Source organism: Bombus bifarius, unplaced genomic scaffold (assembly GCF_011952205.1).
Source record: "Bombus bifarius isolate JDL3187 unplaced genomic scaffold, Bbif_JDL3187 scf7180000007977, whole genome shotgun sequence".
NCBI lineage: Eukaryota > Metazoa > Arthropoda > Insecta > Hymenoptera > Apidae > Bombus > Bombus bifarius.
Window position 1 is genome coordinate 5,278,721 of NW_022884362.1, and position 12,642 is coordinate 5,291,362.

Below are 12,642 nucleotides of genomic sequence, written 5' to 3' on the forward strand. Positions count from 1 at the left end.
AAACCTTTTCACGTGGAAGATCTACAAATTGCGTTTCTAATTTAAGTTTCTCCGACAAAAGAACCGAAACGACGCGATGAGAAACTGCCTGAATCCAAGACACAGAGAAACATATGCGAGCCAAGAAGGAGGAAGGAAATTCAACTTGGCAAACGAGAATCGAGTACGGTTTCTAAACGAAAACAGGAAACGCTAGGCGTTTTGCGAAGCGCGTCAAAGGACTAGCATTTTTACGGCACGATTGTCTCCGACGATTCAACGTCGGGATTAAAGCCGCATAAATCAGCCGAGTTGGCGGACTCTAATCGGCCAGAAAACGCAGTCGGAATTGAAGAGCGAGACGTAGAAACAGTCGATCGTGCCAGAGAGTAAAGACTATTGTGGAGAAGCTGTTGAAGGAACGGAGAGGAGAGAGAGAGAGAGAGAGAAAAGGCTGGCTCGATAAATCTGCCGAAGGCCATAGAACAATTCGGTGCTTCGTACGAGTCCGCCACATCCGGCGTTTACCGCACGATAGAAAGTATCCGGCTGAACAAACTATGGCGCCAAAGAAGCAACCCCATTCGGTGGCCGCCTTTACTTCTTCTTCTTGCGCGCTGTCTCTGAAAAATAACGAGAAGGAGGCCGCAGGGAGCGCTGCCAAACATCGCGTTGCATCCATGAAAATTGAATGCGGGGGTCGAAGAACAACTGGAAAAAAGAAGCGGAGAAACAAGTGGAGAAAGAGAGGATCGGTGAACGAGACACCGCGAAAAGGGGAATGCAATCTGTTCTCATGGACCCGGAGGAAACGCGAGATCCCTGGAACGCGACGTTTCCTCGATTCACTGAAACACTCCTGTCCCCGTTCCCCCAACTCTTTCTCGGAAACGTATCGTCGGGAGACATTACGCGCACCGCGGAAACTAATATCGGTGAAATTTCCCTCGACCAGACTGGTCGGAGAAGCGACTGAAACGACAATGACAACGCCAGACCGAGACACGGGAGACGCATACTTGAAATAACCTCTCGAAAACGGAACCGTCCCGTTGCCTGGCGTAGATGGAACGTGCGTAGGTAAACGACGAGTGTCGGACGAAGGCTCGTCCTGGTTCCCGCGGAATCCCGTTCAAGGGAAACAAACCTAGCTTCGCAGCTAACCTGCCTACGTGGAATGTAATAATTGCATGCCTGTAGATGTTGCTTCGTTCGTAACGAGATCTCTTCGACCTCGATATATTCTTCCATGCTGTTACACAACATATTACAGTATATAAAATGAAATAATTTGCGCTTCTGTGATAATGAATTGGTGTGTCTGTTTCATGCGAATGTTAATTAGAGGAGCAGAGAAAGAGAGAGAACACGAAGAGAAGATACTCGTCTTTGAGCCTTCCGGGGATGTTATAATAAAAATTCCTAGGACAACAAACTCGTTAAACGCAGAGGAGACCGAAAAGGAGCTGCTTCTGTTTCCTATTGCTCGTTCGCAGAGGACAGCCGAGTACTTTAATCGGTTGTTTATCTCGGTAATTTTTCCAAGCACGCCGCAAATTGAACAATCCGGTAGTCCAAGTAATCCTGTCGGAACCTAAACACACTCTTATCCGCTCTTATCGCGCGCGGCGTTCCCCGTCCTCCCCTTTCGCCTCGGTTTGGCAACCAAGGACGTGGAATTTCCCCGGGAGACGACATCGATGGTGGAAGCGGATGGTGGAAAAGCACCGTGCTGGAATTCCCCGTGGAGAATATTCGATACCGCGTCACATAAGAAACGAAGACGGAGAATCGCATACCGAAACATTACTCTCTCAGCTGTCACAGTGCGTTCTTTGGACGAACGATCTCCTATGTATCTCGAAGAAAGCAGAACGCCGATACAAAGAAGAAATCGATCGTTTTAATTCTCCATCCCATCGACCAAAACAAACAATCTTCTTGTCTCTTTAGACTCGACTGGACCACGTTTCCTATGTTGAAGAAATCATCGAACAGACTAGTTGAATTTTCTCCGGGAAAACAAGCGGGACAATCTCGAAACTCTTGATTATATAAATAAGAAGTCTCGAGGGTGCGACGCGTATGGACGTCCAGCGGAAAGACATTTTCAAAGTTTGCCAGTGTCCGGGCAGCGAAACTGGTCTCGCGAGGACACGAGAAGCACACGGGCATGGCAATTCCAGGTTCCTTTCTAGTTTTTCAACCGGCCGGCCTCGGAAAGGCTGACCTGTTTCACGTCTGGAATCGACTACAAACGGCCAAGAAACGATCGATGCAACCGTTCGATGGAAAAGGGAAAAAGAAAGGAACGCGCGAGTCTCCCGAGAGAAAGCGTGTAATTAAATCAAGCTTGAAGAAAGGCGAATACTCGGTTGAAGCAGCGAGGGGACCAGGGCGAGAAAATCGATTCATATTGCAATCAATTTACCCTCCTCCAAAGAACATTAATTACATTAAATCGGATCGCATAAAGTCATCGTGAGCTGCGCGTCGTTAACGATTCTCTGCGATATAATACAAGCCCCGGAATCCCTAAAAGAGTTCTATTCAGCAACGACGGACAGGCGAAAGAGGAATCGAATTAAGGAACGTCTCGGTGCTCGTTTACCCGCAGCAAATTCCGATAAGGTCGATGCCCGAAACAAATCGTCCCTATTTCGTAATTACGCGACCGGCCGAGGACGAAAATCGACGAAAGAGTCCGGAAAGTCGGACACTCAGACGTAGCGAGGGCACGAGGGAAGCAGCTTGACAGCCGGGGAAAACCCCAGGGTACATAAGCGCCGTATAACCGACTCGAATAAGAGCCAATATTTGCTCGGCTGCGTCGCGAAGTAATCTCGCTCGCTTCTCGCGTACGCGAAACGAGCAGATTGAAGCATGTCGACGAATACGTCGAGACCGATACCGGATTTTCGTATGCATCATCACACCGACGAAACCTTTGCATACTTATTCCTTCTTGCCCTATTTTCCATAGATATTATCGAGTGTTTAATGAGTGTTTAGATACGTGCAACGGGCACGAAGAACTGGGCAAATCATTTATAAAAGATGTCTGGTTTCGAATCGGTAAAACGCGAAGTCAATCGGCGTGTAATATATCGTTTGCAATCTTTTTCGTTCGGTTCGCGACTCAATTCGTGTCTCAATAACACAGTTTGACGTCAAATTCGAAACTAAAATCTATCACGGTGGAAAATCGATCGGAAAAATATGGCGCTAGGAAAGGTGAAATACGATGGCTTAAGGACATCTTTATCGTAAGAATACATTTTCGACGTGAATAGGACAGGATTTAAGAGATTCTCGTACTCCTGGCGGCCATATCGCTGGAAATTAAAGACAATCGTAACAAAAACCTGGCGTTATATCGATTCGGCACGATATTGGTTGGCCGATGAACGCCGACCGATATTTCCATTGGCCAGCCGCTACTAAACGATTACTTTTAATCTCGCATTAGATATAAAGGACCATTTGCAATTCTAATTACGCGAACCTTATCTACGCTAGCGCACTCCGCCGATGGCTTCCACGTCCATGTCCCGTCGTTTACTTTCACCTTCCCCTTTCGTCTCTCGCTCGTTTCTTTTTCCCGTGGAACGACGAGGATGCCACGACAATCACGATATTAAAGAGAATATCGCGTACGGCGGAGGAGAAAGAACAGGGCGGAACAAATTAAAAGGGATTTCTACCGTGAAAGAGATCCACGATGTTCTTTCAAATGATGCCTGGGAATTCTTGGATGGCGAAAGGACGCTGTTCCCGGATGCCTTTCTCTCATCCGTGCAACGCGAATGTGGATCAAACATTGTTTCCTATGGAACAATATTACCGGGTACCGTGGTAGATATTAACGTATCGATGGAACGCAGGAAATTTAATATTCAGTTAATACATATTGAACAGCATGACAGCGGGGGGAGGGGAGTGGTCGCTGTTCGGTATCGCGACCGGGGTGAAGGAACTCATTTTCATTTATCTCCATTGAAAATGTCTCGCGCAAGTTTGTAAGTGGCCTGAAGTCCGGAAAAGCTCTTCGGGTTATGCCACTGGCTGGTACAGGGGCACGTTCGTGCAATAACGGTAATCGCCTCGATAAGTATCTGCCCTCTCTCCGGAAAACACATACTTCGAACTGGATCACGCTCTCTTGTTCCATGGGCGAAAAAGTCACGACACCGAAAGAATACAACGTATTAACGACGATTACCCGAAACGACAAACAGCCGGACGATTTCGCCGGAGAAAGAAACAATTCTACCTACATACGTTTTCCGATCGCTGAAGTAATAACAGGGACATACGTTTCGGACGTGTGTATATGTATTTTCAGATTTATTTGAAATTCAACCGATTTTATCGTGATAGTCGAATCTCGTAGCGGTGCTAATGCAATTGCAAAATGTTTCGTATAACACGCGTGATATATTCATAGAAGGTTTCTACAAGCATTTGCATACATTCGCGAGCCTGTGTATACGTCCAGCGCTATTGTATTTTCGGATTGAAACCGTTTCACAGCCTTAGCTTTTCATCCATGCAGAAATGCTTTAATAAAAATGCCTGTTCACCACTGTAGTAAAAGGAGGATTAATAATAAGAGGATGGAGAAGGATATGCAAGGCGGTTGAAGGGGAGGAAATGAAAATACGATTAAAAGGCATCCTCTGGTCGACGCTAGCCGTTGATACGACAGGCTATAATGCGTGCGGCGTAATTGAATAGACAATTAAACAGATTCAAGCTGGCTTCTGATGCCGCGCGTTAATTAAGTGCGGAGGGAAGTGAACTTTAAATGAGAAAACCGCTCCGGCATTCGTAATCTCAACCGACCGCGGCGGAGTAGCAGAGGAACGATGCGGAGAACGACGAAACGAGACAGAGAGAAAAGCAGAGAGAAAGGGAAAATTGGTTTGACAAAGATAGGCAGAGAGAGATTTTTTAACGGATGCGTCCTCGAAAAGAGCAGAAATCGAGGAGAACTGTGTTGGAAAGAGCGACGGAAATTTTCAGCCTGCCTTCGGATGCCTCGCGTGAAACATCATTATATTTTCCCCGAGCACAAAAGCATGCCTTTTAATTAATCGAATCCAGCTTGATATCGGATATCAAAGAGACGTTTTCATTTCCGTAACGAGTTTTCCAGATATTTCGTTCTATAAACGTGAATTTTCGCCGGCATTTCGCTTGGCTTTCGCTCGGTGTTTCGCAACCGAGGCCAGTTGGGAGATGAGATCCTACACAGCGTAAATTCTAATTCAAATAAAAATCGTCAGCATAAATTTTCATACGGTTGCGAAAGGATTGCCGTCTCGGGAATGGGCCGTAATGTTGGCCAAACATTAACACGCGACGAGGACGAGGCGCTACGGAGGTGGAGCGAGAGATCTTAACAAATTAATTTATATTCCGCGGCGACGGCAATTTCACGCTCCCTCCGCGGTGTATCGTCGTCGTCGTCGCCGACGACGATGCGATGGTACCGCGCGTCTCCATGGAATACCTCGACGCGCGAAAACTCGCCTGTAAGCGTTCCACGGATCCGGAGGCCGTATTCCTATCGCGTAAAAATATCGTAAAAGAGAAAGAAGAAAAAACGATTACTCGTAAAGTATACGGAATGGACGAGGAAAGAATGTTTAACGAACAGATGTAATTTCGACAGCGAGCGTCCCACCATTTAATTCCCTGTGAATACGACTTCCCGATCGACGCGCGTGTTGTTTGTAACGGCAGCCAGTCGCACCGACATACGTATGTTATACCATGTCGAAAACTTAACGCGTCCGGTTCCGGTTAACGTTCGTTATTTTACCACCAACTCGCATAGTAATATCTCAGATACGACATTGCGAACGTTTCTATCCGCAGCTGCTGTAAAGCGGGATTTTCTCGTCCGCTTTATGATCCGATGATGGAACACGCTGTTTCCCTCGGCGTACTGGAGAAAAACAGTTCAAACAAATGCCAGCGACGAACAGCGCGATTAAAACACCTGCGCCAATCGGTTGCGAGGGGTTAGGGCAGTCCCACGGTACGCACGATATCGCTTCTCTTCGTAAGCTTTTTTTACGACCACACCACCTCGACGCGCATAGTTGGGAAAGGAATAGAGGGAGAGAAAGTGGAAGACTTCCTCGAAGTTGTCCTGGAAACGGAACGCAGCCGGCTATAAAACTTTTCCGAGGAGTGTAACCAGCTAAGTTGCGTTTTACAACGAACCAAGAGGCTGGAACGTAAGTCCGTGTTGTCGTGATTTACGCGGCGGAATGTTACGGTGGTGAAGACATAATAGCCCGTTGGTTCTCGATGAAGGTAGACTGCAGGTCTTCCGGTTTAAGGTATCGAAGAACCGAGTAAACGATTTCTGATAGGCATCGAGAAAGATCGCGATACTATACTGGTTTTCCGGGGCTGGTTCGAAAAGGACATAGTCGAAGGACGCAAAACGACGAGAAGTACACGCGTTATTACGTCTACTATACCATGAGAGTGAAATAACGGGCAAGGCAGGAAACGGGGTAAGAGGGTGTCCTGGATCGGGGGAAGGCCGGAGCCGTAGCGGGCAATATGTTCCGAAATTGTTTTACTCCGGCCGGAGCAAAGAGAAGATAAAAATGTTCCGTCGTAGCTACGTCGCGCTGCTTTCTGCCCTGCCGAGCGCCGCGGAGTAACTTTTGCGGGATGTGATGTGGAAAATTGGATTCAAGTTTGGGGCGGAGTGTAGCCAGAAAGGGACAGCGTAGTTCGACGAGAGGAGAACGGTGGCGTGGGCGGTGGAGAGGACGAAGAAAGTAGGATATAGGTAAGAAGGAAGAAAAAGAGCGTAGAGGACGAGAGGAGGATCGAACGGAACGATGAAGGAGAAGAGACGAACAAGAGAACGCGAGGAGGGGAAAAGTCTGAGGAAGGAATAGAAGAGCCAGAAGGGCAAAGACACGAGAAAGAGGTTAGCTCCGGAGCAAGGACACGCTTCTTTTATTGTATCCTCGCCCTCTTACCCTTCTGCCTTTTCTCTGCAACACCACCCCCGGCTCACCTCCAATCCCTTCTCGCGAGCGTGTTTCCTTCGTTCTCCTCTTCGTTTCGTGCGTCCTCCTCTCTCGTTTCCACCGATACACACGCGACTCCCGGCTCCCCGTCAGCCACTACATCCCCTTCACGTACACGTAAGAGAGTACGCTTCGCGGCTCGGCCTTACTTCTCGTGTCTCGTCTACGATTTTCAACTCGACGAAGCGGTTCGACCGAGTAATTCCCTGGTGGCCGGAAGCAGAATCTCTCTTTTTCCACCTTCTCCGCTGCCGCGTACAGCTGCCGCGTACTGCCTCTTCCACCATCGTCATCCAGCGCACCACCGACGTTTCTAGACGCGTCTCTCACCGCACCATGCCACGCCGCCTCTGTTCTCTCTTTCTCTCTCTCCTCTTTGTCTTACCTCGCGCGATCGTTTCTACTCGACGAGCATTCGCCGATGTCTTGTTTTTGTTTCCTCGCCAGGGAAAAGAGACTCTCTGGGAATGTTGTAGATATTAATTGGGACGGAAATGGCCGTGGGCATTCTCGAACCGATCAGCCATTTGAGATTCGACCTAACTGCCAGACGCAATTCGCCTGGTAATTTTTCTGAAAATCGATCGGTTCAATCGCCGCGTTGACTCGCTAGAAACGTTGTGACGTTCTACTTCGTTTGAACAAGAGTAATTATTTTCCGATGCATCGTGGCTCGTTTCACGATCTTAACTCGTCGACAGATTTCTCCCTCCTCTCTATCCGTGCCAGAAAAACGTCCGCAATTTGTACGACCTTTTTTTCCAGACCAGAGAACAATAGTCTCTCGTTGAACGATCCCCCAAACCACTGACTAGCTGGAAGACCAAACACCGGCTCCTCTGAAGCGTCAATTATCCCTGGTCAGAGGCTGTTCAAGGTCAACAAAGTGACAGCACGAAATCGATAAACGTCCCGGTCGCATTAAGAACCATTCTCGCACATTGATCATCGAGCAACGGATAAAAACAACGAGAGGCTCTCCTTGAAAAAAACATCAACCAACCAATAACGGTGACTGATATATTTTTATCGATCACCCAACGAAACAACCAATCAGATTCTAAAACGCTCAAGTGAACAGTTCAAAAAAATACAGAAATACAGAGAGAGGGAGAGAGAGAGAGAGGAGCAAAAGAGTTACGAAAACTGACGGATCGACGAGCATGTGTAACGAGCAGCGCAACTTGCCCAATTCGGAGGCACTTTATAACCGATGAAAAACATCGATAAGCGATGGTCAATAACAGCGGAGAATATTTTATTTAGAGGTGCACGTGGCCCCTCCCGACCGAGATCCCAGTTATCGGAATACGTCTTTCGGTGTAATACACTGACCGGGAGAGACCGAAGAAGAATTTACTGACTGACCGATAAAATAGCGATACGTCCAGCGGCCCGTAGATGGGACGTGCGACAAGCCGGTAACGCTGGGATCAATGGACCACAGAATTTTTCGAAATGTCGTTAAATCCCCTGTGTCAGCAGGGCTCTGAAATCGATTCTTCGAACTCGAGCCCGCGGCTATTTCTGGTATCGAAGATATCGAGCTAGTCGCTGGCCGAAGTAAGCGTCTTAGACGCCTATAAGCGCTGAAACGCATCGCCCTCTTACCATTTTCTTTTCGCCCGGCTTTTCTAGATCTTTTATTCCCTGGATTTTCTCCATGGATCACGTCGAGTGTGAGATGCCTTCTGGTTAACCCATTGCTGTATATTTTATAGCAGCGGTCAAAAGTTTCAGACGGCCACCCTTCCGATAAATCATCGCGTTGTATTATACAGATAATAAATAAACAATAGCTATTGAATAAATATAGTTAAAATTTAAAATTTAAGATTAAATAAATAATGGCTGTTGAATTCTTCTCTATTATATCCTATTAAATTTCATCAGAAAACAACACTTTTCACAGATCTAGTACTATCCAGTGCTCGCGTGCTTCAGCGAAAGCAGTTTCCAGCTTCCGATCTTTACGACTGAGCATTAGATTCTTCCGAAAAATAAGTAGCAATTCGAAAATGATCCTTTTAAAGTTATAGGTAACATGTCTGCTTACAAGCTGTTTCAGATTTTCCAATAATTGTTATATTTCGACAAATGTCTTTTTCTTCTTGCGTAGTGATGTAACGATTCTCCTATCTTCTGTGCCCATGATTGTCATTTAAATTTAGCAACTGTTATTATAAATTTAATCTGTCATGTTCAATAAACTAATTATTGTTCGATTAATTCGACTCCCATGGGTCCCATGGTCTCCCATGGGAGGGAATTCAACTACTGTGTTTGAATGTTCGTCTTAAGCTAATGTTCGCAGCAAATGCAGCATCGAATCGTTTCATGCTCAACCTCTCAAGTATTGTTCACATTTTAAATATCTCGTGGTCGTTCGTAGATAAAGTGTGAGTGTATATGTAATTGGTATATGTTCCATATATAATTTGATGCAATGTCAGAAATGTAGTCGTCTTAAACTTTTCTCCTCTACTGCATACGTTTGGTGCAAACATTAAGCTGGAACAAAGTAAATTTTCTTCTGCAAGTGAATTGAATCGTGTTGTAAATACGGGAGAAACTTCAGGGAACACTTTTCACGTTTCATACTACGTCATACTTTTGGTCGGTCAGTCTTCTAGTCCAGGCTTAGGTCGACGATGAATCCGACTTTACAGTTTCGAGGGTAGTCGAGTCATTTGGAGACCTTCCTGAGCTCTCTGAGCTCTCTCTCGACAGCCCCATAGCTTCAATCGTTAAGTGACTACCCCAACCTTTCATTTTTCTACATATATATATATATATATATACCTTGGCCAAGAAAACTTAAATTCCAATCTTGTGAAACATTAAAGAATTGAAAATTATGCGAAGATCATTGAAAAGTTGAAATTGCGAAGTCGAAAGTTAGACGTTGCCAACACGGAGAATCCTGCATTCGCAGGAATATCGCGAGAACGAGGATCACCGTCTCGCGTTATTATTCGCGGCAGGGATCAGCCAAGTATAAACATCGCGAAGAAAGTCATACTCCTCTCCAATGACGATCGTTTGTCCCGCGTCTCACGAAGGAAGGCAAAATAAAGGGCCGAATGGCGGAATTTCGCTTGGCAAGCTGGAGGAGCTAATCTACCGACATAAAGTTGCTCCATAGAGTGAGAAGCAGAGGTGCTTTAACGCGTACCGCAAATTATACCCTAACCAGGAGAATTGGAGGATGAAACAGCAGCCAACCAAAGATGGAAGAATACGGGATGAAAAGAGAGGAAAGAAACGAGAGGGCGAGGAGTTTGCACGCGACTCTTTCCAAGGCAATCTGTAACTTCTCCATTCGACGCTAACAACCAACCAACACGAAGAGAGAGGCGAACACGAAGAGGGAGTTCTTCACACAGAGTCCGACTGCTCGACCTCTAATACCGTCTCCTTCGTCCCCTCATTTTGGCCACCATCTCCTTTCGGCAAAGTACGCTCCTCCGCCCCCTTGTTCCTTTGGTCTCGTTCCGAAGTGCCGTTTCTCGAATAAACAGTCTCAATGGAAAGGGAGCCGGTGGCCTGCTGTGGGTCGTCGAGGAAACGGGGTTGAAGGTAGGGGAGGAGGGTGAAAACGACCAAGTCCTTTTCGAGGAGCCATGAGTAACGTGTGGTCTCGGTCTCGCTGGCCGCAGTAGCTTACTCGCTCTACAAACGTTCCTTGATGAGATCGACGTGAGTACTTGGAACTCTGTCTGGCTCTCGAACGAGGCTCCTCGAAAGTGTGGCTCGGTCGAGAGTCGTTCGGCCTCCGGTTAACGAACTAAATTTCCGCGAGACATTGCCTCTAATACCTTTAAGAAACGTTTGCGGCCCTCGCTGTACCACTCCCTTATTCACACCAACTATTTTTGCAAATTATTTGCGAACGTGACCCAAAGTCTGGTCGATCATCGCCACATACGCGGCATTCGAGTCTCACCTTCTTTTCCTTTATCCTTATGTACGGGCACGTCGGAAACGAATCGCGTTCGACGATCTCTGCGTCGAAAGGCACCTGTTGCCACTAGCCAGACGGCTAATTCCTCGACGCGAAATCATCCGCTCAGCGACCTCTCCACTCGATAATTTCTTGAAAACTGACCAAATCGAGCCCTTAGTTTTGAATAAATTGTTTCTACGTAGACGTTGCTGCTGGCCGAAGAATAATCACCGATTAGAAGGAAATTGAAGTTGCGAAGCAATGATATATCAATGACGGGTATCAATTTGGTTCTGCTATATAGCGCATTATACCTCCCATGGGATAAGGATTTACATTTCAATAGACAAGAAAAGAGCATCTTGGAAGCCCGGCAAGCTTCTTGTCTGGCTTTCTGGTCATTAAGAAAATGGATTCGTTCTTCTTCGAAATGGAGAAGCAACGTAGACGTCGTAAGATGATTTTCTAAGAAAAATAGTAGACGATGTACATCGGCTGCAAAGACGACACAGTCAATCAGCGAAATTAAAGGAAAACGTTGGCCTAATTGAAAAAGTTTTCTACGTGGATGGAAGATGAACTAGGCTCCAGGGGTTCACCAAACAGTTCAGCAAACAGGAGGTAAATGTTTAAACTGGGACGTAAAGCTCGGAAGGAATTACATTTAAATTAGATTACCGGTCCCGTAAATATTGGAATTCTACTCTAGCCGCCGCGCCGCTCGGGTGGAATCGTATTAAAAAATATGAATAAATATCACTCTATTCCTCGAATATTATACCATTCTATTGTCCCGCGAATGGAAACGCCCTTTGCTTCCGGTTAATTTCGTTGATACGTATTATTCACGCTGACCCACGGTAGCAGCAAAGTAGAACGCACGCGCATCTGGAATTTAATTAGCTTAATTAAATCCGGATACTTGCTGAATCTTGCGCATTTCCACGAAATGCACACTGCACACCCATCCACACGTGCGCACACAACACGCACGGATCTAGGCACACGCACACAGAGCAGATCGCCCGACCTGAAATCACGATGAAAGAATATGTTTGAACTGTGACTTAACTTGTAAAATATGCAGCCCGGTTTTGTAGTCCGGGAACGAAAACGCGAGCAGACCTCAAGCGCGTTCGGATGCCAGCTTTTTAAACGCAGTCCCATTCGAAAGGCGGAAAATACAGGAACTTTAAAAAAAAAATGCTCCCAGCCGCGAGGGATAGATACTGAAACTCAAAAACGCGCATCACGGTGCGCCTCCCATGTTCATCGCATGGCAGCTCTTTCTCGTGAATTTTCACGAATTTCAGATGTTTCCTCGGTGGGAAACATCGATACTCCAAAATTTTACGGCGAAGGATAAAAAATGAAGTAGATTTCGAGAGCTCGCTAATGAAACCGGCTTACACGGAAATACCAGACCGGGAGAAATAATTTTTAACATTTCCATATAATTTCATCAGATTCTTTTGAATATTCCTCCTGACTAAATGACAAAAATGCTTATTCTATCCACTTCCTAAAAATCTTTGTCGATTCTCTTAATATCTCAGCGACTAAAATTATATCTTTATTGCTCTGTCGTCCATTTAGTAACGAACACAACTGGATCAAAATTACGTGCGGCCTATTTACGTTCACGAGCAACAG